Below are 24,993 nucleotides of genomic sequence, written 5' to 3'. Positions count from 1 at the left end.
TTTCGACTTTATTCAAAACACTGAAATTCGTAGTAAATCAGTTAAATATTTAAGATGTCTTCTAAATTACAGTAATGGAGCATAAATGCCAATTGTATTATTTTTAAATTAATGTATCTTATGATGGCTTCAATTACTAATAGTGAATTCATAATTTCAACCAATAATACAGAGAGATTCCTGACAGCACACTGTTACAATTTTCCCGTCACATTAACAAAGAGAAATTCTATGAGATTGGCAAGCAACTGGGATTTGACGATATGGAATTACGTCACATCGAGCATCGATCCCTGTACAATAGGAAGGATGCTAACATCCATATGCTCTCGATGTGGAAAGCATCTCAAATATCATCGGATAAACCGGATGAGAAATTGAAGATGGTCTGGGAATCTTTGAATGAGGCGTCGAAAGTTACTGTCATGAACGGTATTCAAAATCAGTTTATGAATTTAAATAAAATGCGAACTTAATGAAAAACGTGGAGACAAGTTGTTTGAGTAGCAAAGTGCTCGGCTCGACTTCAGTACTTTTGTTTAAGTTGTTACGACACTGCAACAAATAACAATATTTAGTTTTGAATTTGATTTCCTTTTCTTTTATTACAGGAAATTGATTACACATTAACAAATATAAATACATGATAACGGTCTTACATATCTTGAAGTGTTGATTATAATCCCAAGGTTATGATAGTCCAGTATTTAATCCAAGTTGGTTGGCGAAGGTTCCGTAAATTAAAGTTCACAATGATGGCGATGATGAAACTGATGTTGAAGCACGATGAATAAATTAGTCACTGTGACGAGTTGAAATGTCCGTGAAGATGATGTTGATGATGATTAACAGTCAATTTCAGTAAACTGTGGGTTGAAAAGCGTTCATTGAACAGGTCGATGATCTCGATGAGAACTGAGAATTCCTCTCTCAAAATAACTGCAAACAGTTCATTGATGGCGGGCAAATAGTTCCACAGAAGATGAATATCCCAGATGGAAATATAGTCTGCTCTGACATAAAGTAGTGCGTGAAACTCTGAGTTCTGATCTGATATGATGTGATCTGAAACTGCCAGCTGATATATACAAATTTCAACTATTCTGGAAGTTTCTAGTATTCACTATTCTGGAAGCTTCTGGTATTGTCTTTAAAAAGAACATTCCCCTTCTTTCAGGAGCAATCAAATTCTAGAAGACTCTTGAATAACCTCAGTGAAATTAACAATTGTAAACAAAATAGCTAATCCTACTGTTCATTTGCACTACCACTACGAATCTCTTTGTGTTACAGTCTATTGTCTACAATCCACAAATAACATAGATTATTCAGCCTATTAAATAGACATGCATGACAAAGCCTTACCATAGAGCCTTACTGATTCTGGAATATCCTTAATCATTCTATGCTATGAACATCCTTAAAGAGAAAATAACTGAATGAATGAATGTAATTTCTCTTACAATTCTTCTTATATATAACAAAGTTACCAAAGGCTTATTGTAACCCGTTACGGTCCTCTTTATTTTACAGCATAATGACACAAATCATATATTCATCTTTTCCTTTAAACGTTGTTTACTCCTTCAAATATAAAATAACGTGCAAATTACAATTGAAACAGCAATCGCGAGTGAGCATTTATGACGGGTAGATTTAGCTTCACTATAGTTATCAATAAAATATTTTTCGGCGACAGAAAGTTTAGACCATAGAAATAGAACTGGTCAGCTCTTGCCTCGTCAAATTAGGGAAATTAACTTCAAAACGCGGTCGGCATTTTTTTTAGGGGAGAGGCCGCATGTACATTTCTTTTAACGGCGCAAGACGGTCAGTTTTCAAAGGAAGATTTAAAATGCAATAAACCCTCTGGCTATAAATTATATCACGCAGATGATGAGAATAGAGATGTCGATGATAGTGAGACTCCTCTTGACCCGGAAGTGAATTCTGACCGATCATCTCAACAAGAATCAGAACAGGATGAAGGTCATGAGAATGAAGATTGGAAGATTATAAATTACTCAGAGTCAGGTAGGAATGAATAAAAAAATACAGTAAGCGAGGGCGTGGATGGACAGGGAGAGAGGGAGAGAGAGAGAGAGAGGGGGGGGGGGGGCTAATGGCAAAATATGAAAGAAGCTGTAGTGACAAAAAATATGCTTTCGATAGAACCAAAACCAAGAGATTGGTAATGCTAATGCTAAAAACAAATGACAGATCGCGTTTTATCAATAGAGTACTGACGATCCTTTTATTGGGTTAATCTTTATTCAAATTTCGATTAACATTCAACCAACTTTATATTATTAAATCGAAGACAAAGATGGCATTATTGGAGACTTCGACGAGTGTGGAGGTTCACCTAGTAATTCAGAACTGTGTACAGTCGTTCGTCCATTGGCGAATGTGAATTTGGCCTTAGAAGTGACTAAAGCTCTTCGTTTGGTTATTGACATCGCAACTGCCATTACTCCTCGCGACCCTGCCTTAATGGAGAGACTAGCTTGGCAAATCCTTCATCACTGGTGTAGACGTCTAGGAAGACATGAGAAGGAAGAGAAGGTGTCTACGCTTCTTCAAAGATACAACATTGAGGACACTCAAATAGGTATGATATGTATTTTATTATACTAGCCTTTACTGACTGGTATTATTTTTTAACACGTTTTAGAGAAATTTGGTTGGAAAGGAAAATGGGCAAGATCGTTATATTTTGGGAGACAGAGGTTGAACATGAATCTTCATTCATAGTGAAATTATTATGTAATTTTTCCCCCATGAAAAAGGTATTGATGGAATTTCAGCGAAGATTCGTACAACTCCAGACCTCATCGAACTCACCCAACGACTGGATCTATCATCTAATGAAATTCTTCAGGTGATGTCATCTTATTTGACCTTTGAACCTGCCATGATACGTCGGATGATTCTACAAATGCTTCAGAGATGGGTCAAACAAGAAGGAACAAGGCTGAGGTTGCTTGAAATTGCTCAAGCTTTTAATTTCACTGATGCTGCAAAGCGTATAGCTACAGGTAGGCAATAGCAGCCATGTGACGAAAATTTTAAAGTTAAAGGTGTATTAAAAAGAATCATCTATAAATGCCTCTTTTAGCCAAGTTTGCGTATGTTTCTCGTCTATTAATTATTCATCCTTGTGCAGCTACTTAAACGAAGTTTCTGATATTTCTTGACTGTATGACTCAAGTTTAGGGAATTTGCCATAGATAATCTGTAACTATTGTATTTCTTTGAAAGAGACAACATATTTGATTAAAGTTTTATGTTATTTTATTCATAAAATAGGTAGGAAGGAATTCCTTAAATGCTCGATGCGCCCGATCAGGGTAGCCGTGCTAAAGCCGGGGTAATAGTATGCAGCGCTTAGAAAAAATTATATTAAGCGCTATATAAATGTTGCATATTATTATTATTATTAGTCATACCATATCTAGTTTTTTTCACTGACAGATCATCTCTTAAAAACCCTCAAAATACATGTAGTTATTTGCTGGCCCTTGTTGCACAATCCTATCAATGTTGATTCTGTATTGCTTCGTTGATCAGCGTACCATTGTGCAATCAATATAATTTGGAAGCAAATTCAAGATGTACGTTTCAAAGTTAGGGATTATACCAGAGGTAATTCTTCAATAGAGGAGATGGTATATCGATCAATATTTTGTCTTATCTTAGCCACGCCAAAGGCCACAATATATATTTATTGACGCGAAGGTTATTATTTCCCTAGCAATGAAACATCACCCGGGTTTCTTTATTCCGTTTACACATGGCATCATTGATCATGATGGTGGAGAGCTGAAGCTAGATGACATTGGCATCAGAGTATCTATTCCTTCAGGATCGATGCCCAAAAGGAATGAGATCACTTGTTACTCTCACTGTCCTAAAAGGAAGTTCATCCAAGTTACCCCTGGATGCTGGTGAAGTTCTCATAACACCGATCATCCAATGTTCCTTCAACCATGACCTTCTCAAATCGGCAACTACAGTGCTTCCTCATTGCATCAAACCAGACCAAGACAAGCAAAAGAAGCAAGACTTGAGTGTAAAGCTTTACAGCAAAATAGGTCCAGGTAATACCAAATTTAGTTAGTATACGTTTCTAATAAGAATTAATTCTCTTGTTTGATTTTTTTGTCGGCTTTGGGGTGTTAATATGAAACTATTCAAATTGATATCCAGTCACATTTGGACTCAACACGATAATTTATTTTTAACACTAAATATTTTTCTCGTCTTTTGCATATTCTAGGAGAATTCGGGTATAGGACATTGCTTCCTAAATCTGTCGAAACCTCCGAAGGCAGGGTTACCTTCTCAACGCGTCATCTTCAATACTTTGCTTTGTCTTCAAGCGACATTCATGGAGTTCAGTTCATCTGTGAAGTATCGCAGCCTCTGTTCATGACCAACCCCCCACAGCCCACTCTACGAATCTATATTGCACATCCTTACTGCAAAGACTATGCAGTATGTTTGAGCCCTATGTTGATTTTCAAGAATCGCATTCCATGCATGAGCAAGGGTTAAATTATAAGAAAATCTGATTTTGTGATAATATTTAAGAAGGAAAACTTCTCAAAGACGCTCTCAAGTACCGCAAAATTTGACTACTCAGCAGTAAATATATATATATATATATATATATATATATATATATATATATATATATATATATATATATATATAAACAAAAGAAGAGGGCCCTTTGCATAACGTGTATTACAGCGCGTCATGTTCATATACATATACATATTCATATGAATATATACATATTCATATATATGCATAATAATGTTTGGTAATTATTAAACCCGTTACATACCTTTTCGACCTATTTCATTGTTTAATTTACAGTCTCACCCGCCCCAACAGGCCACTTCATATAGTTTAATAGCCACATCTCTTTACCCCTATACAGTTTGGTATGCTTTTAGTATCTTGATCACTTGATTATATCTGATTATTTGATTGATTATTACAATTTCTTTGCTCCTCATGGCTGTATGTTTATTTTGCTCCTGATGGCTGTATGTTTAATCTGTTATTTTGTTTATTATGTTGCTTACCGCTCAAACATCAATATAAATTACACGTATATATTTCCCCGCGCATGACAATGTACCCTTTTATGTCTCAAACTACAACTTGTATCACCAGTTACTTGAATACTATGTAAACGGATCAATATAGTTATGTACCCAAATACAAGATACAATATTGAAACGAGTTATCATTTTACTTGAAACATTATCCTCATTTTTTCACAGTATTACCTGCACAAGACTCACTACTCCTCCTGATGAACAGAATCCCAAGTTAATTTCAATGCCGGTAAATACCTTGTCCTTTCACACACTTAAGTTTCCCAATCGTTTCTATTGTATTCCACCATCTCGTTCAAGTCATCACCCCCTCTGTTGTTATTTTTTGTTATCTTACTATAATCCTTCTGTTCTGTACTCAACCCCCTCTGTTGTTAATTTCTGTTATTTTTGTTATCTTAGTGTAACCCTTCTGTTCTGTACCCTTTGTTACACATTCACTTTGTTATTTCGACCTTATTTGTATGGTTTGTTCTGTTTGTTTCAATGCATTATAGGCCTGATGAAGGCCCCATTGGCCGAAAGCTTGTAATAAAGAGATACATGGAAGCTACGTCTTGCGTTGATGCTGAATTATTTACAAGTATATATATATATATATATATATATATATAAAGGAAGAGGGCCCTTTGCACAACGTGTATTGCAGCGCGTCATGTTCTACGTATGGGCGTAAATAAATCAAGCATTAACGCTAGACGTAGCTTCCAAGTATCTCTTTTATTGCGAGCTTTTGGCCAGTGGGGCCTTCATCAGGCCAGCATTGAAATTAACTTTGGTTTCTGTTCATCTGGAGGAGTAGTAGTCTTGTGTAGGTAATACTATAGTTCCAGTGTTATGGAGAGTGTGTCGACTAGGTGTGCAGGAATGAGGAAAAGTGAGTGAGAAAAGGTAAAAGTGAGGAATGAGGTAAAGTGAGGAATGAGGTAAACCTCACTTTACCTCATTCCTGCACACCTAGTCGACACACTCTCCATGACACTGGAACTATAGTATTACCTACACAAGACTACTACTCCTCCAGATGAACATAAACCAAAGTTAATTTCAATGCTGGCCTGATGAAGGGCTTATTATATTCACTCGCGTTCGTAATCACTCGCGTCGCGTTGGTAATCACACGCGTTTTTTATTTTTGGCGATTTTTGTTTATTTCGGTGCGATTTATTTTCTAACGGTGTCTTCAATGGGACAAACGTACTGGAAAAATAAAATGAAATTGAAATTCGAGTTTCGTTTTAAACCGGCAAGTGCCTTAAATAAGATGTAGGCCTACTCGACTACTGTTTTAACATAACAAACAAGCAAATCAGCCATGTGGCTCAACTAACTTAGAATAGATCCGGACTTCTACTGTGTCTTATACGAGGACTCCGAGTCGGAACTTGCCATATCTGCCACATCGATATTACATCGTATCATTCCCATATGCGGACATGCCTGCATGCAATGGCCCCAAGGCGGCCGGACCCGGCCGCGGTCGCACACGACGTGCATCGGTAGCATGGAGCAAGCTAACGTGAGTCGAGCTGAGTTAGATCCCACGTTACATATGAGGCGCCGATTGTACCAATATTATATAGAACAATTATTTGTTATATAATCATTATTTATTGAATAATAACTATTATTTACATATAATTTACATTTTGTTTGAAAATAATTACTATTATATAAAATAACATTTCTAATTATATATAATTCCAAGTAATACTTCATTATTTGTAAATAATAATAGTTCGACATTCCATTATTTACAAATAATGATTATTTGTTTTTCATTATTTATAAATAATGATTGTTTGTTTTTCATTATTTATAAATAATGATTATTTGTTTTTCATTATTTATAAATAATGATTATTTGTTTTTCATTATTTATAAATAATGGTTATTTGTATATAAATAACGATTATTTGTATATAATGGCAAACTGTAAAAATCTTTTATAAATAATGATTATTTATAAATAATGGGATATTGAAACAAAATTGTTATTAATAAATAATGAAACACGATGAATTTTCATTATTTATAAATAGTGAGGTAGATATTTCATTATTTAACAAATAATCGTTATTTATAAATAATGGAAAACTCGAACATTAAATAATGATTATTTATAAATAATGAGAATAATGGCGCACTCGAAAAAAATATTTATAAATAATGAAGTAGACGTCTTCATTATTTAACAAATAATCATTATTTATAAATAATGGGAAACTCAACAAATTATTTATAAATAAAGAAATGTGCACTGGCATTGTTAATAAATAATTATTATTTACAAATAATAGAAAACTCGAAAAACTTATTTATAAATAATGAAAAACAAATAATCATTATTTAAAAATAATGAAAAAAAAAATCATTATTTACAAATAATGAAAAACAAATCATCATTATTTATAAATAATGAAAAACAAACAATCAGTATTTATAAATAATGAAAAACAAATAATCATTATTTATAAATAGTGAAAAACAATTAATCATTATTTATAAATAATGAAAAACAAATAATCATTATTTATAAATAATGACAACAAATAATCATTATTTACAAATAATGAAGTATTACTTGGAATTATATATAATAATAATATAGGGTATTTATATTGCGCACATATCCACCTTGTTAGGTGCTCAAGGCGCTCCTATAAATAATTAGAAATGTTATTTTATATAATAGTAATTATTTTCAAATAAAATGTAAATTATATATAAATAATAGTTATTATATAATAAATTATGATTATATAACAAATAATTGTTTTATATAATATTGGTACAATCGGCGCCTCATATGTAACGTGAGATCTAACTCAGCTCGACTCAACTAGCTTGCTCCATGCTACCGATGCACGTCGTGTCCGTACGCGGTCGGGTCCGGCCGCCTTGGGGCCATTGCATGCAGGCATGTCCGCATATGGCAATGATACGATGTAATATCGATGTGACAGATATGGCAAGTTCCGACTCGGAGTCCTCTATAAGACACAGTAGAAGTCCGGATCTATTCTAAGTTAGTTGAGCCACATGGCTGATTTGCTTGTTTGTTATGTTAAAACAGTAGTCGAGTAGGCCTACATCTTATTTCAGGCACTTGCCGGCTTAAAACGAAACTCGAATTTCATTTTATTTCCCTGCATGTCTGTCCCATTGAAGACACCGTTTAAAAAAAACCGCACCGAAATAAAAAAAAAATCGCCAAAAATTCAAAACGCGAGTGATTACGAACCCGCACGCGACGCGAGTGATTATAAACTGCCTGATGAAGGCCCCACTGGCCGAAAGCTCGTAATAAAAGAGATACTTGGAAGCTACGTCTAGCGTTAATGCTTGATTTATTTACGCTTATATATATATATATATATATATATATATATATATATATATATATATTGTGTGGGTGTACAAAGGTGTGTTTGTGCGTGTGTTTATATATTGATTCATGCAATAAATGCGTCTTACTTTAAAAAGAAAATGCAGACATTCTATCCAAATAGTGATTCACATGACATCTAGATATTTACCAACGTTTCTTTCCAGGGTGTGAAAGGACAGAATTACAGCTTATCGGAACCATTCTACGAAGTCACGACTGTAATCACATTTAGTCTTGAATTTGCTAAAGATAACATCAAGCTTTCGTGTCTCACTGGCTCGGAGAAGACTCAAGAAACTGTAAGCATCATTCTGAAGATTTTTTTAAATGTCACCCCTCTTTGATGTCATGTCGCATATCTATACTTTACTAAAAATAATTGTCAACCAAATTTACCAAATACATTTTCAGTAGATAATAAAATGCCTTTACCATAAGCTCAGAATCGCTTGTTTTAATATCTATTCAGAATGTTGAAAAAAAAAATCACCACGCACCAAAAAAATTTCGTCGAAGATGACGGATGTTACTGATATCGAAAGCAGTTCATGAAAATTGCTCAGATTCCATTTTCAATCTCCCATTTCTTCATGAAGATTCACATCTATTCCCTACTATCTGGAGGATGTCATACTATAGACATCAGTCTGCCGCCCTCAACCGATGATAAGCGTGTTCGTGTTTGCATTGAGCAGGGCTCATCCATTCTCGCAGAACAAGAAATTAATATCTCCAAAGAAGGTATGTGAAAAAGGGAACGATCATATGTTAATGAAGATTTTGAAAATAAAAAGACCATCGAATACAGCCTTTACACAAGATAAATATACGATTACCCAAAGATTCATATTTGATTTCCATTCTACAGTTCTAAAGAAGAATGCTAATAATGTATCAGACATCATGTATTTGACTCGATGAAAATAAATACGAAATCATCTTTGGAATATATTTTTTTATCAAAGATAAAATATTTCGTTGTGCATTGAAAGCTACCGAATGTGCAAATTACAGAATATCTTTCCTTTCCTCTTTCGTTGTTGTTCTTTTAAACAGTGGAACCTGACTATGAAAAAGTTCAAAGGTAAGAGAATAAAAATCTTTTAACACAAATGAGGTTAGAACTTAACCATGTTATTAAGTAAATAGTTAAAAATTCAACCATTTAAACAAGAAATAAGATTATCTAAACACCCATGTATAACTTTGATGACTAAAGAATTATCATCCATTTTTTTCTTAATAGCTGCAACATACGCAAAATAGTTTTGGTTCAAGAATGCGTAGTTGCTTAAAAGGAGTACGAACATATTCCATGTAATCGTCGATTGTAATTTTGCTCGCTTTTTGCTTTGGATTTTATGATATTTACGTATTAAAAAATGTTTAAGTAAACGTATTATATCAGGATTTTAGATGATAATGATGAAAATTGACCTTGAATGTAAAGGATTTTCAAAATGAAATCACTGTTTTGATGCGTCTACTTCAGCTTGGCTCAACTCAGACTGTATTATTTATTTCTACTTAATTTCTTTAATCCCCATTCGTTACTCCTTTATTCAGAAGAGGTGGAATGAGGTTCGTTTCGAACGACATGATACAGGTGTTGTCTGGTTTAATCTGTGGAATAAAGGATGCTCGTGAGCTTGGCTACAACCTCGGTTTCTCCCACTCACAGGTGGAGAAATACCTTGTCAGAGCAGATTCATCAGCTAGTAGTGTATCGAATTCAGGTCTTAAAGAGATGCTTCAAGACTGGAGAAAGCGCGTCCGACCTAGTAAACAGGTTGAGGAACTTGGACTTGCTTTAAAAGCCGTTGGGTTAACACATTAAACTGAAATTATATTTGACAAAAATTAGTCTCTCGGTCTATATCTGACATCTTGTCCTCCAAATTAAATCTTCACGATCAAATCATATTTTCTCTTGAAGAGGTTATGTCAATAAGAGTGTACTAGCACTGTGGCACAGCGGTGTAACAGGGGTCGGTGGCCAGGGGGGGGGGGGGGGTGGCAAGAACCAAAATTTTCCCGGTCTTATCATGGAACAGGCAATGGCGTCATAAGGCAAATATTATGAGGGGGCGATATGGCGTATCGGGCAAATATATATATATAAGCGAGCGAGCGAGCAATTTTTTTTGACATTTTTATTGCAAAAATCAAATTTTGTGATAGATTTTGACATAATGTTAAAAAGATGATATCATATTTCACCTTCCTCTCTTTCCTTTTTTCTATCTTTTTTTGTACGCCGCGGTGAACAGGATTTTTGTTATGATTGTGAGCATCAGGGCGAAGCTCTATATGCTCGAGGGGGCCAAGTATGGTGCTTCTGGCAAGAAGTAGCTTAATATAGGTCCCGAGCGAGCGAAGCGAGCGAGATAAAAAAAATCACATTTTCATGAGAATCTAACATGAAGATAGATTTTAACGTGATATTCAGAAAAAATATAATACACTTTCCTTTCTTTCCTCATTTTTTTTGTTTGGTTGTAGAACTTTGGGGGGCCATGGTCCAACTCATCCATATAAAAGTGCTTTATGGGTGGGGTCCAGGGCAGAGCCCCGGAACCTCTTGATATAAAAGCCATTTTAAACCTTACAGATGGCCACCTATTTTAATCAAATTGCGTGTATATTTATAAAGCTTTAACACAACACATACATTCAATGCAGTTGTGTATCGTAATCATCCAAATATTGTGAGGGGCACACCATAGCAAATGTGGGAAAATTTGTAAAAAGTCGCCAGCGAGCGAAGCGAGCCAGAAAAAAAATGGCCTGTTAAAATGAAATTCTAATTATGTGATAGATTTTTACATCATTATAGCAAATATCATGTCTTATATTTTTTTTCATTCATCTCATTTCGCTGCCTCCTTTATTTTCTTTTATTCCCCCTTTGCTGTGAAACCACCCCCCGGTACGCCAGTGCTTCAACGTAAAGCTTAATGCAGGAAGGGTCCATATAGGGGCCCGTTATAGAACCCATTCAAGGTTACAGATGAAGAGCCCCCACTGCACAGGGTCTTGACTCTTGGACAGAGCCTTTCGAGATTTAGCAAGTTTATGATAGACTTTCATACGACATTATGCTATATACCATCCATTTTTCCTCCCGCTCGTTATCTCAATCCTCGGCAGCCCGGTAGTGTACGTTTTCTTGTCCCTATTCTTTATTTTCCAATTTAGATTTTGGCTAATTCCATTCTGCCTTTATTTCCCGCTTTTGTTTGCCCTTTTGTCATCTTTAATTTATTTCCCTGTCTTGTTAATCATGCTAATGTATTAAATCGGGGCGAATTGTCCTTTTTCACTTGTTCTTTTTTTCTTCCTTTTCCCGTTATCTTTCCGTTTTCCCTTTTTTATGTTTTTTCTTAGTTTTCTTTTCCCTTTTCATTTCCCTTTCCCCTTTTTAATTTTCTTTCCTTTCCCTTTCCCTTTCTTTCTCCCCTTTTTTTTTTATTTTTCCCGTTTTTTTAAATCATTTTCCCGGTGAGCTCCGCCAGGGGGGGCAGCTTGTCCCCCTGCCCCCCCCCCCCCGCCTGTTACGCCACTGCTGTGGCACCTTATTCGCACTATTAATATAGACTCTTTGCTTATACGTATATAGGCCTTTATATGAGGAAAACAAAACATTTGCAGTGACACATAATTTATCGTGTCAAGTCAAATTTGACTGTCAAAGTATATGTTTCTTGTGAAACGTAAAGTTTGGGTGGTCCTTTTCAGGACCAACGTACGCTTGCCCAAGAAAGATACATGGTGTACCGTGAAAACTACTACACTGTTTATTTCTTTATTCATGTTATTTTGTCCAATCAAAATATGGTTATTAAATTCCAAAAAAGAAAATATTCAAGCTATTTAGCATGGCTGTGCTATATTGTTAAGATTTACAATTAGTTTTGAATAAATCTTTTTTTAATTCTCTCAGGGTGTTATATATAAAAACAATGACGTATCCATTTACTTTATCTGTACTTTCAAATATTTAAAGTCATATTTTTTCGTAATATATTTTCCTTAAACATACATTAACTGTACACATATTTATGTAAAGAATTTCAGTGATAAAAACAGCCCAGTACTGGACAATGATATACAAATCTTGTTTTGATAGTGTTGTTATATATTCCTGTATCGATTGGCATGTCCGTATATACATTTATAATCTCCTTGCAAATTTAAAATAGTTTTTATGCTTTTTCAAAGGTTGATAATGGTCTTACATTTCTAATGGACGTTTAGAAAATCTGGTCCAATACCTCAGACATAATCAAAGCATAAACTGTGGTAATTTGAGTAAAACATTTTACTTAAACATGAATTAACTGTTCATATATCTATTTTAAGAATTTCAGTGATAAAACAGCCCATGGATACTGGACAAGGATATTAAAATCTTGTTTTGATCTCCTTGCAAAGTTACAATACAGTTTCAAAGGTTTATAATGGTCATATGGGCGTTTGCTCTGGATGAACTTGTTAATCTTTGGTCCATAATAGCTCCAGTTATTCTACAGATAGGGATTGTGAAAGCAGCAGATGAAGTTTTGTTTACAGTTGAAGAAATATGTGAAGAACCTGAACGCCTCACCAAAAACACACCAACATGTACATATCAAAAGATAGTATCGCTGAAGACATCAGCACTCTGCTACCAAATGTAGAGTAAATAATGCACATTAAATTATGAGTAAGCTGTAGATTGCATGGCAAAACAGATTTTTTTTAATAAAAACCCTCATTTCTAAAGCAATTTGACAATGTTTATGAAAATCTAAATTGTTTTCCCTTATGTTTGACAACATAAACAATGTACATAAATCTGGTATTTGATATCATTTTTTTCCATTTTGTTATAAATAATGTGGAGATATTCTCAGAAAAACGGAAAATATCCACACACACACATATATATATATATATATATTTATACATACATCTATTTATTCCATAAAATGATCAACCTTTTTGTACGTCTGACCCCCATTTTTCTCAATTCTTACTCCAATTCATAAACTGACCAAATCATGGTCATTTGAGAACATTACAGACTGTAAAAAGAACAAACAATCAGATACAAACCAAAAAAATCATGAAGGTCCACATATAGGGGTTGGACATGTTGGACGTACATATTTTACGGAATTGCCCCTTTATATAAATGTATACATGTACATGCACACACAGCAATAGCTGCATGACTTGGTATCAGGACAACTACCCCCTGGACAATCACCCCCCGGACAACTACCTCCCGGACAATTACCCCCCGAGGACAATTACCCCCCGGACAATAACCCCCCGGACAATTACCCCCTGAGGACAACTACCCCCCGAGGACAATTACCCCCCGGACAATTACCCCCCGGACAATTACCCCCCCGGACAATTACCCCCCGGACAACTACCCCCTGGACAATAACCCCCCGGACAACTACCCCCCGGACAATTAACCCCCGGACAACTACCCCCCGGACAACTACCCCCCGGACAACTACCCCCCGGACAACTACCCCCCGGACAACTACCCCCCGGACAATTACCCCCCGGACAACTACCCCCCGGACAATTAACCCCCGGACAACTACCCCCCGGACAACTACCCCCCGGACAATTACCCCCCGGACAACTATCCCCCGGACAACTACCCCCTGGACAATTACCCCCCGGACAACTACCCCCCAGACAACTACCCCCGGACAATTACCCCCCGGACAATTACCCCCGGACAATAACCCCCCCGGACAACTACCCCCCCCGGACAATTACCCCCTAGACAAAGGGGTGCACAGAGTCATACGTCGGCCGTACGTTTGACGTAAGAAGTACTCAAGGCATTCTCGAGTATCTTGGAATCAAACGTACGCCGTAAGAAAGCTGTAAAATTGAGCTCCATCCATAGGCGGATCCAGGGGGGCCGAGGGGCCCGGCCCCCCCCCCCCCCCTATCGGCAGAGCAAAAAAATGAAGAAAAAAAGGGGGAAAGAAAGAAAAAAAGAAAAAATAAGAGGAGGGAGACGAGTGCAAAAAAAGGTCAGGGGATGACTTGGAAAATGATTTAAAATATATTTCATGTCACTATATTATTTTTTTCGCTCGCGCTTCGCGCTCGCATAGCCTGTTCGATGAGATACACATCTTGCTAAATAGGCTGATATGTAGCTTAAAATGTCAAGTTTTGAAGTCGATATTACAAAGCATATTTCAGCTCGGACATTATTCATAATTTTGTTTGATTTACAAACTGATTTTTAAGTGATCTGTTTAATGTCTGTTTTATGGTGTGAATATAACTTGCAGCTTGCGCTATGCGCTCGCATTATTTGATTTGCCAAATTATATAACAAACTACTTAAAACCCCCCTTTTATGACAGTTTACTAAAAATTTCGTCTCACGGTTTGCGCTCGCATTTTTGTTAAAAATATATCAACTCACAAATCCTATTCATGATTACAAAAGTGATTAAATATCCAGTTTTCAGGCCTCAGTGTCAACACATTTTACTCACTCATTTAGGCTTTTTACATTAATAAATATGATAATAAAATTTTCATGAATTCTTAATGACTAAATTGTCCCTTTTCAGAAAAGAATATCGACAATATCGCAGTTTCATATGTTTCATATCGCGCTCAGGAAGAGGAATAAGAAAGTTGTCATCATTTTCATATGATGACAAAATGTCCTTATATTAGACCTAGAATGTCCAGGTCCTAGGTCAAAATAATAATGAAGATATCAGCTCGCGCTTCACACCTGCATCATTTATTAAGTGCTTTCCAAATCCACTTCACAATTACCATACACAATGCTTTAGATAGTGCTCAAATTCACCATTTTCATACCGGAATATCAAGTATTTTCCGCTCGCGCTTCGCGCCCGCATTGCTTTTTCAATTAGATTAATATCTTGCTCAATATAGGCTGATATGGAGCTTAAATATCAAGTTTCGAAGTCAATATACAAAACATATTTCATCTCGGATATCGAGCTTTCATTATTTTTAAATTTACAAATTGATTTTTCAAGTGCTTTGTAAAATGTCCGTTTTATGGTCTAAATATTAATATTTCCAGCTCAAGGTGCTCGGTCGCTTTATTTGATTTGCATAGGCCTACTTCTTTATAAATTCTTACAAACCGTCCTTAAAATGCACCTTAAACGAATTGTATACTATCATGATTGCCAATTTGTATAGAAACAAACACTGTTTTTGATTATGTCATATTGTTTACTATTTAGTAAATTTGGTACTTAATTACCTACTTTAATGTTTAATTACTTTCACCCAAGAATAATACACACAAAAACACCTTGTAATTTACAAGGTGTTCTTGTGTGTATTATCTTTGCATAAAGTTTTTTAGCTTACTGTATTAAGTTATAAAGCCACATCTTAATCTGGAATGTGCACCAATTGTTTCATAATTCTTAGCTTCTTGTTAGTTGAACTGTTTTAAAATAACAGATTTATAGGTCTAATTGACAGTGTTAGTGTTGATTGTTGCGTTATCGACTTTCAATATTTCTACCTATAAAGGTGTCTTTTTTACGTTTTATCTATTTGCCTGATTTCTTACCTGAAATTAAACCCAAAATAAATATTGAAAAAAATCAGATCAGTTGGAATCAGAGATATTCAGCATTTGTGATTATTATGACTAATCGTGTTCAATTGTTCTATGAAAACTTAGAATGAGGGCAGGTTTACAAATTTTCTGATGTATATATGCATAGCCAAACGGGAGGTTTCGGGTGCAAGCCCCCCCCCCCCATTTTTCATGATGCAGAAGGCGCCGCTAAACAAAAACAAAAAAGGAAAAAAGAAGAAAGTAAGAGAACAGGAGAAAGAGCAATATAAAAGAGAAATAAAAAGTTATTAACGTAAGATAAAGAAGAAAATATTTCGGAAACCTGGAGAGAAGGGGGGATTTTCTGAAGGTAATTGTCTGGGGGGTAATTGTCCGGGGGTAATTGTCTGGGGGGTAATTGTCCGGGGGTAGTTGTCCTCGGGGGGTAATTGTCCGGGGGTAATTGTCCGGGGGGGTAGTTATCCGGGGGGTAGTTGTCCGGGGGTAGTTGTCCGGGGGGTAGTTGTCCGGGGGTAATTGTCCGGGGGGTAATTGTCCGGGGGGTAATTGTCCTCGGGGGGTAGTTGTCCTCGGGGGGTAATTGTCCGGGGGGTAATTGTCCGGGGGTAATTGTCCTCGGGGGGTAATTGTCCGGGGGGTAGTTGTCCGGGGGGTGATTGTCCAGGGGGTAGTTGTCCTAGAACCGCATGACTTGTATGCTTCTGAAATCCTGCATTGAAACTATTTATTTTATTTTTTTGGAGGGGGGGGGGGGTGGGTAATATTTGACAAAAATCCACTATAATACCCCAAAATACAGAAAATTTGATTTATTTTCTTTACTGAAAATGACAGTACAAAAGACAAAAACATGTATATTTCATCTCTTGTTGGACACAGTGGCCATGAACACATGTATTTAGACATATAAAAAAACTACAGATGAGCAGATAATCAAGGTTCTATATACAAAAAAAAAGGTCATTTGGGAGCAATTTTTGCTAAAAATGATCCCAAAACGCTGTTTTTCACTAAAAATCATCATTTTAAATGGCTCAACTTATCTAATTCATGCATTCTTTTTGCTCAGTGACCATGAAAACATGTAGTTGGATACATTGCAAGCCCTATTTGTATAGATGTTTAAGGATTTACCTGTTAAAACACTGATTTGGAGCAAATTAGGCGGCAATTTTGAAAAATCGCTTGGAACCAATATAAAACTACATCCTAGGTCAAAATGGTTGTCGGATTTGTGCTCAGGAGCTAAAATCGCCATAGAATCCACCCGTAAAAAAAAATTGTCATTTGCCTACCCCTATTATTTACACTGAGTTATTCGAGTAGGGCTGACAAAGAGCTGTGTTGAAAATGGTGACCCCTCACCCCCATAGGCCCTATATATTAAATTGAATTTTCCTCCTTGTTACTAATGAATGAATTTTGTATAGGCTCCTCTACTATAGATTAAATTTCATTACTGGTTTGTATAAATTTACAGGTATAACCTTCAATGCATTGCATGCACATATATCTGTATATATCTCATGTACGATATTCCTATTATGTAAAAAGATATTTTACACAAAGTGTATATTTACTCTAATTTGCTTCGATGCGAATACATGATAGGATAGTCATCTACATGCTTATATATATTTCTTAGCTTTAACTTTTTATGTAGAGCAAAAAAAAAACGTTTGAATAAAAACATTTGCATAAAGGCTACACTTGCGTTATCATGCTGTGATTAAATCCATATGAACAAAGAGCTGCGATTTGTGTACAGTAGGCCTACTTTGAAATATATACGTGATGCAACATCATTACTTTATTAGGAATATATTCACACAGGAAAACGTATTCAGATTAACTGATTTTTCTTTCAGTATGGTCCTTTTAACATGAATGAGATATGTGCAGTATACTTCGATGCTAGAAAGTACTATATTTCAAATTCTTAATTTGAGCCTTATCTTAGCAAACAAAACGAATTTAAAGGAGAATGAAACCCTTGAAACTAGCTGAATCCATATCAAAGAGAAAAATCAAAGAAACATATTGTTGAAAGTTTGAGGAAGATTGAATGAATAATAAGAAAGTTATGAGCATTTGAATATTGAGATCACTAGTGCCATGTAGATCCTCCCATCGACAATGCGACCAAGATCTGTGATATCACACACGTACAACTCCCTCATTACTTTAGTACTTATTTCACTTATATTCTCATTTTTTATAGAGTCTATCACAAGGTTAGGTGTTTTCTTTATGAGATGACAAGTACAGAGGTTTCACAACATTATATTATTGATGAATCGTTTGTCATATGATTAGAATGAGCAAAAAGAGATGTTTTGGGGTATATTTTCAGTGTCCGAATGGGAGAGTTGTACGTGTGTGACATCACAGATCTTGGTCGCATTGCCAATGGGAGGATCTCCATAGCATTAGTGATCTCGACATTCAAATGCTCATAACTCTTCTATTGCTAGTCCTATTTTACTCAAAGTTTTGTTGATCTTATTCTTTGATTTTTCTGCTTTCACAAAAGCTAACTTGCTCCAAGAGTTTCATTCTCCTTTAATCATATTACTAGTAATACTTTCTCTGTATATTTTGTATAGTAAGTATTCTTGTATCCTATGATGTATGGATGTATTTCAGTAACAGATGAATATTTTGTACAAGTATACATTTTAGAAACACTTGTATTTAAAAAAAGGTTTGTAATATAAATAAGAATGATACTGAAAGCGAGACATGATTAGTTTTTAAGACGTTTCAACAACCATTGTATTCATTGTAATGACATGTTTGTCTATAACGGAATGTCTGGCTATTATAATTCAAAGACATATTACGCACTTGAAAATTTTAAACGGAGATCGAAATAAAAAGTAGGTTTATTTCAATTCAATTGAAATAAACATGTATTTTCTTCCATATTTCGCAAAGTATCATTTTCATTATGGATTAACTGCTTATATGGAGCGAGGCCTATTGCCCTATGCAGTTGTGGCTTATCATAACAAATTCAGTCATGACAGTTGCACGGTATGCAAAAGAATATTGTATAAAGAGTTTTTCCCGCTTTTTGGCGTTTTACGCCTTTTCTTTTGTGCTCATAAGATCATAAGTATAAATGTATAGCAGTTATGATATTCATCGAAATTCAGATTATAATTTGTTTTTTTTCTTTGAACATATTTTTGTAGTAGCTGGATGAATTCGGATGGCCCTTGAGTAAAACAGCCATACGTGAATCAATAGTCATAACATGCATTCATAAAGACTATACTCTGCATGTTTTACACTCAAAGTCTGTCAATATTCGCAAAATTTAAACATTTTGAAAAAGTCATATGCAACACTTACAACAAAATATCAATGTTGAAAGTGATGAAGCTGTTATGCCTAAAAATGCGTGTTCATTATTAATGTGTAAAAATGTAAATATTTAATGAGTATAGGCCCACAGTACTTTTTTTGTATCATATTATTACATTGGCCTAAATATTTCACCTTATGAATACATGTGCTGTAATATATATGTACATTTGTTATGTGTTTTATGCTATTCCTGAAATATAATTGTATGCTACCAAACTATTTGACAAGGCCTGAAGACGTGATGCTGCTTGAGTAAAACCGTTCCGAATGTCATCATTTATATATTTTTTTTTATTGTACAAAGTGTTTAACGTTTTGACAAAACGTATTTTTTTTTCTCACACTTCCATGCATTTAAAATGTTGCATTAACTTCATTGTCAGATTGTTATTACTATTAGGCTATAAACTAAAACTTCAGTAAAAAAAATGTTCATCTCGTGGAAATGTGTACCCCCACCCCCCCCCCAAAAAAAAAAAATAACAGTGGGCCTACATAGCGTTTTAGCAGTCTGACCATGTATTTGATGATTGTTAACATTTTTTTTTTTTTTTTTTTTTTGGGGGGGGGGGAGGGGGGGGCTTGTGAGAAATAATACAAGTGAAATAAAAGCTACATTGATGTAGCGCATTGATTTAACATTTTGAAATTATAAGCGATATTTTACACATTAAGTAGCTTATTCCATGTAGGTTTTTGGGGAGTAAAATGCAATGTATTGGAAGAGCTTTGTGCGTTATCTGTCAAGAGAATTTCTTCAAGGTTTGATGTTGATATACATTATTTCACTTAAGTTGTATTGTATTATTGACTTAATAGTCAAATCGTATTGGTTTTCTGTGATATCATTATGAATTACAGGATTTATTATGATAATAGTCATGACCAATGTGTGAATTCTTCTTTGCGTACTAGACTTTTGTTGTTTCCACTATATTTTGAACAAAATCTGCCACGGTGACAAAAGTAAAGAAAGTAACTTTTTATTTTGAACCGAAACTTGAAAACCAGTTGGTTTATAGAGTTCCGAAGTGTGACGTCAGTTGCCATGGCGTAATGTCGTGCTGGTTATAAACAGAGTCGCAGCTGACGATTGTCTGTACATTTTGTATGACTTTGGCTCGTCTGAAGAATAGGTTGCAAGCGATCAAATTTCCTTAGCAACCATTTTCTAATATAAGAAGCACACGCTTTCATTCGTCCGGTTCATTTGTTTATAACAAGACCGCCATGACACAATGGCAACTGACGTCATTGCTTCGGAACTTTATTGGAGGTAGGTATGTGTTAATCACAATGCTGTAGAAAACAATGAAAGTTTGTATATGTCATATGCCTATTCCTTTTTTTTATATAGGGGATTTAATTCCGCTTGTAAGTTTAAAGGAAAGTAGGTTCGGAGATCTATAATAGTTGGGTAAAAATAACCCCAATTAATGCAGCTGATTTTGTATAACTTCTAATACAGTACTATGAAAATACTGAAATTGAATATTGCATGCTACCATGTTATTCCAGCGCTAATTCAAAAGAATATAGATTTGTGTTCACTTGATTGTGTATATCCTTAGCAAAGAACCTCTAATGCCGTATAAAACTGAAATGAATATTACGTGTAACTGACACGAATCCAGTTTAATTAAAAAGTTGAGTAAATTAATGTTATGATTCAGGATTTTTTTTATAACCTGGTAGAAAGCAAAACACATAAATTTGTTTAATGCAGCCAGCCCTTGTACGTTTTAATCTAATTTGTGATATAAAGATTGGATTGAAGTGAATTGAACAATAAATGAAAATGATGAACAGAAAAATAACTATTTGTTCTGAGTATAAATCAATAGTTGGCCTAGTCTAATGGGGCGTTGCAAGAAACTTTATCATTTGCATGTCTATTTCGGTCCCTAAATTCAAATTCGTCTAATGCCAAATCGTCCAATTGCCAACTCGACTACTATCATTTGGTCTACCCTCAGTTCGTCCACTCACCACATGGTCTACTTTCATTTAGTCTAATGACATTCCGTCTAATAGCAAGTTGGTCCAATAGCCATTTAGTCCATATACCATTTGTTCTAATTGGACTAAACATCAAATTTTGCAGAATGAAAGAGAATGAAATGGATATTAGACTAACTGGTTATGAGACGAATGGTCATACACGAAGTGATGATTGGACCAAATGGTTGTTAGACGAAATGTTGATGGAGGGAATGGCATTGGCCTAAATGAAAGTAGACCATGTGGTGGGTGGACGAGTTGGCAGTAGAGAAATTGGCAATTGATCGCAAATACTTTCTTCCAACGCCCCCTAAGTCTGAACATTACTAAACTGATCGGATGCAGACTTATACTGGTGGACTCTCGTATCCATGACGAATAAAACAAAAGTGTGTGAAGTATAGTCGACAGGAGGGGATTCTAAATCATCGCTACAATTCTGCCGAAAAACGTTCTGCTGTAGCAGCTGCCTAGACTTGGAATGCAATCCCTCTTCCAATAAGAAATGCTACCAGTATTCTTGGCTTCAAATCTTCCCTTAAGACATATCCTTTTCCTCAATAATTATATTTCCTTTTTATCTCGAATGACTGATTGTGGTTATTATTGCAATTGTTACATTATCATTCATATATTGTACGCCTTATCAAGGGCGGATCCAGCCTTCGCCACTAGGGGGGCCCGGATTTGTTTTCAGCCATATTTTCCCCGATCGGCCGCTCGAACATGATTTTTTTTTTCTCTGAAGGGGTAGTCCTAATGGTTACTTCTTAGCTTTATTCTTATAAATCAACATAAATATTGTTACGATACTGCAACCAATAACAATGACAAATTTTAGAATTTAAACTTGATTTCCTTTTTTTATTACAGAAAAATGACAGTCATAAACAAAACATAAATAAATATTAATCTTACGTCTCTTGAAATTGTATTAATAATTCAAAGTAAAATCCAAGTTGGCTGGCGAAGATTCCCTAAATTAAAGTTCACAATGATGGCGATGATGTAACTGATGTTGAAGCACGATGAATTACAAGAGTCACTGTAATGAGTTGAAATGTCCGTGAAGACGATGTTGATGATGATTAACAGTCAATTTCAGCAATCCATTGGTTGAAGAGTGTTCATTAAACAGTTAGATGATCTCGATGAAAACTGAAAATTCCTCTGTCAGAATAACTGCAAACAGTTCATTGATGGCGTGCAAGTAATTCCACAGAAGATAAATATTCCAGGTGGAAATAAAGTCTGCTCTGACTTAATATTATGTAGTATGTATTTAACTTCCTGTTATCCTTTCAGTCATTCACCTTCACTTGTTAACAAACTCCCCTAATGTCATCTAAGAATCCCAAAACCCCCATACCATTTAACTCCTAAACCTTGACCATAAAAAGACAAACCCTCAGTGACGTCAGCTTACTTCATGGAAGAAGTATGACTCACACTCCCAGCCCCAGTCACTTGCACAGAGCATCACCACACCCCTTATACCAGAGACAGTTACCTGTAGACCAATCAGATCAAGTTTAGATCACTCCCACCTTAAATTGTTACACCCCAGAAGGCCAGAACTAATGATATAAATAAGACTTCTTGATCATTAGAGAATAGAAGAGAATACCAACTATAGAATACTAGACCCACACTAATACTGACTGACTGACTTCAAGACTTAGATGTCCATCCAGTATTAATTTTAACTTAACTCCGAATCTCAGACTGATACTTCTAAATTATTTTATATTAATCGTCTCCTAATATATCTGAATCTTCATGAACTTCGAACTGTAAACTGTGAATGAGGAAGAAGAAGATGATGGAAGAGAGAGAGAGGGGTGGGGGTGGGGGTGGGAGAGAGAGGAGAATAATAAGTTTAGTCAACAGGGAATAACAAAAACGCGGAAGGCAAATAATATTCCAAGAAAATAATTATGACAGATAATGTACATGTATACAATGGCGATACACACCGGCATGCCCCGAGGTTTAATAGCATCCCATCGGTGATTGGCTGTCAGCTTGCAAAATATTACAATTAATTATTATTTAAGAGACATGATATGTCTGTCGTCAACTCGACGAGTCGCTACTTTGCCATCGCCTGATCACGTCGGTAACATGACTAGAGCCCTGCTCCTGACATCATAATTACCAGTATACCTATCAACATACTCCATAGGAGAAGATGATAGAAGTTGTCACCATATCATAAAAAAATTCCCCACAGATATCATCGATTATGCTAAACGGTGTTAACACCTTCAAATTATACAAGGACCGTTCATCCGTTAGAATGATTTGAAAAGGATATAATTTCATTTCGATTGATTAGAACTTGATCAACGGACTGCAGCACTCCGGAATTATGAAGATGCAACATTGATGATGCACATCTGTTTAAGATTCAAACAAGAAGCAGAACACCCAGCTATCAGGGCGTAAAACATCCGGGTCCATTTAGCCGTCGTTTTGCTGATTATCTATTCTATAGACAGGTAAAATATTTCTTATATTTCTTATATCTTCCTTCATTCTTACCCTTTTAGAGTATTTTTCTTTTCATCAATTACGATATAAAAGCTAGAAAGTCTTAAAATAATAATACAAAAACCCATTGGAGAAGATGCACAAACATATTGCTTGCAAACTTTGATTGTATTAATGGACGCAAGCAAGAGCTTTGGCCAAACATGTACTTGATGCAACAGAATGACGTAGATCTAATTGCTTAAATACCAAGCATATTGCTCGAGATGTTATATTTGATTGTAATGATTTTCAAGCTAATAAGCTTTTGCTTAGCATGGCGACCAAGTGCTCCATTTGCAAACTATAAGTATATAATAAAGCTATGGAACTGAAGATTCATAAGAGTGAATAGGTCGACTGAAATCAATATTATGAAATAAAACATTTTAACGAGAGCCACAGGAGCTAACAGTTCACTTTTGTAATAGATGATAATCGACAACTATACAGGGTGTATCGAATAAAAGGAAACCCAAGTTTGATCGAGTATAATTTGAAAAATATGGATTTTTTTATTATAATAGTCATATCACTAAAAACTACAACTCTTTCCCTTTCTAATGACACCTAACATAGCTTACAGGGTCCACGCTTCACTGAATACCATCCTTTTGAAATATTTATACAAAAGACATGGTGGTTCACTTTCATTGCCTATTGAGTGGCTTCTTTGAATGTGCCCCAAAATGATTAGCAATTCAAACGATTTTAGTTAAGCATTCCAATGACTTTTAATTAAATGAATTTGGTGAATGAATTAGAAATGTCTATTCATTTAACTAAACAAGGCTTCTACTCCATGATTTCCAACATGGTGCAACTCACAACTGCACAGAGATCTTTCTTGGTAAAAAGGTATCATGAGACAAGGAGTTATCTCCAGACTCAAGAATCATTTCATTTAATGTTTCCGGATAGGGACCCCCCTACCAAGAAGACAATTTGGCTTAATG

The 24,993-nt window shown here is 35.3% G+C and overlaps 1 pseudogene; it reads left to right on the top strand.

Annotated features, from left to right (window-relative positions):
• Positions 1-263: 263 nt before the first annotated feature.
• LOC135154355 (uncharacterized) lies at positions 264-9,444 on the top strand (annotated as a pseudogene).
• The last annotated feature ends 15,549 nt before the right edge of the window (positions 9,445-24,993 follow it).

This window comes from Lytechinus pictus, chromosome 6, assembly GCF_037042905.1.
Source record: "Lytechinus pictus isolate F3 Inbred chromosome 6, Lp3.0, whole genome shotgun sequence".
Taxonomy (NCBI): Eukaryota; Metazoa; Echinodermata; class Echinoidea; order Temnopleuroida; family Toxopneustidae; genus Lytechinus; species Lytechinus pictus.
This window is presented reverse-complemented; position numbering and strand designations above follow the sequence as displayed.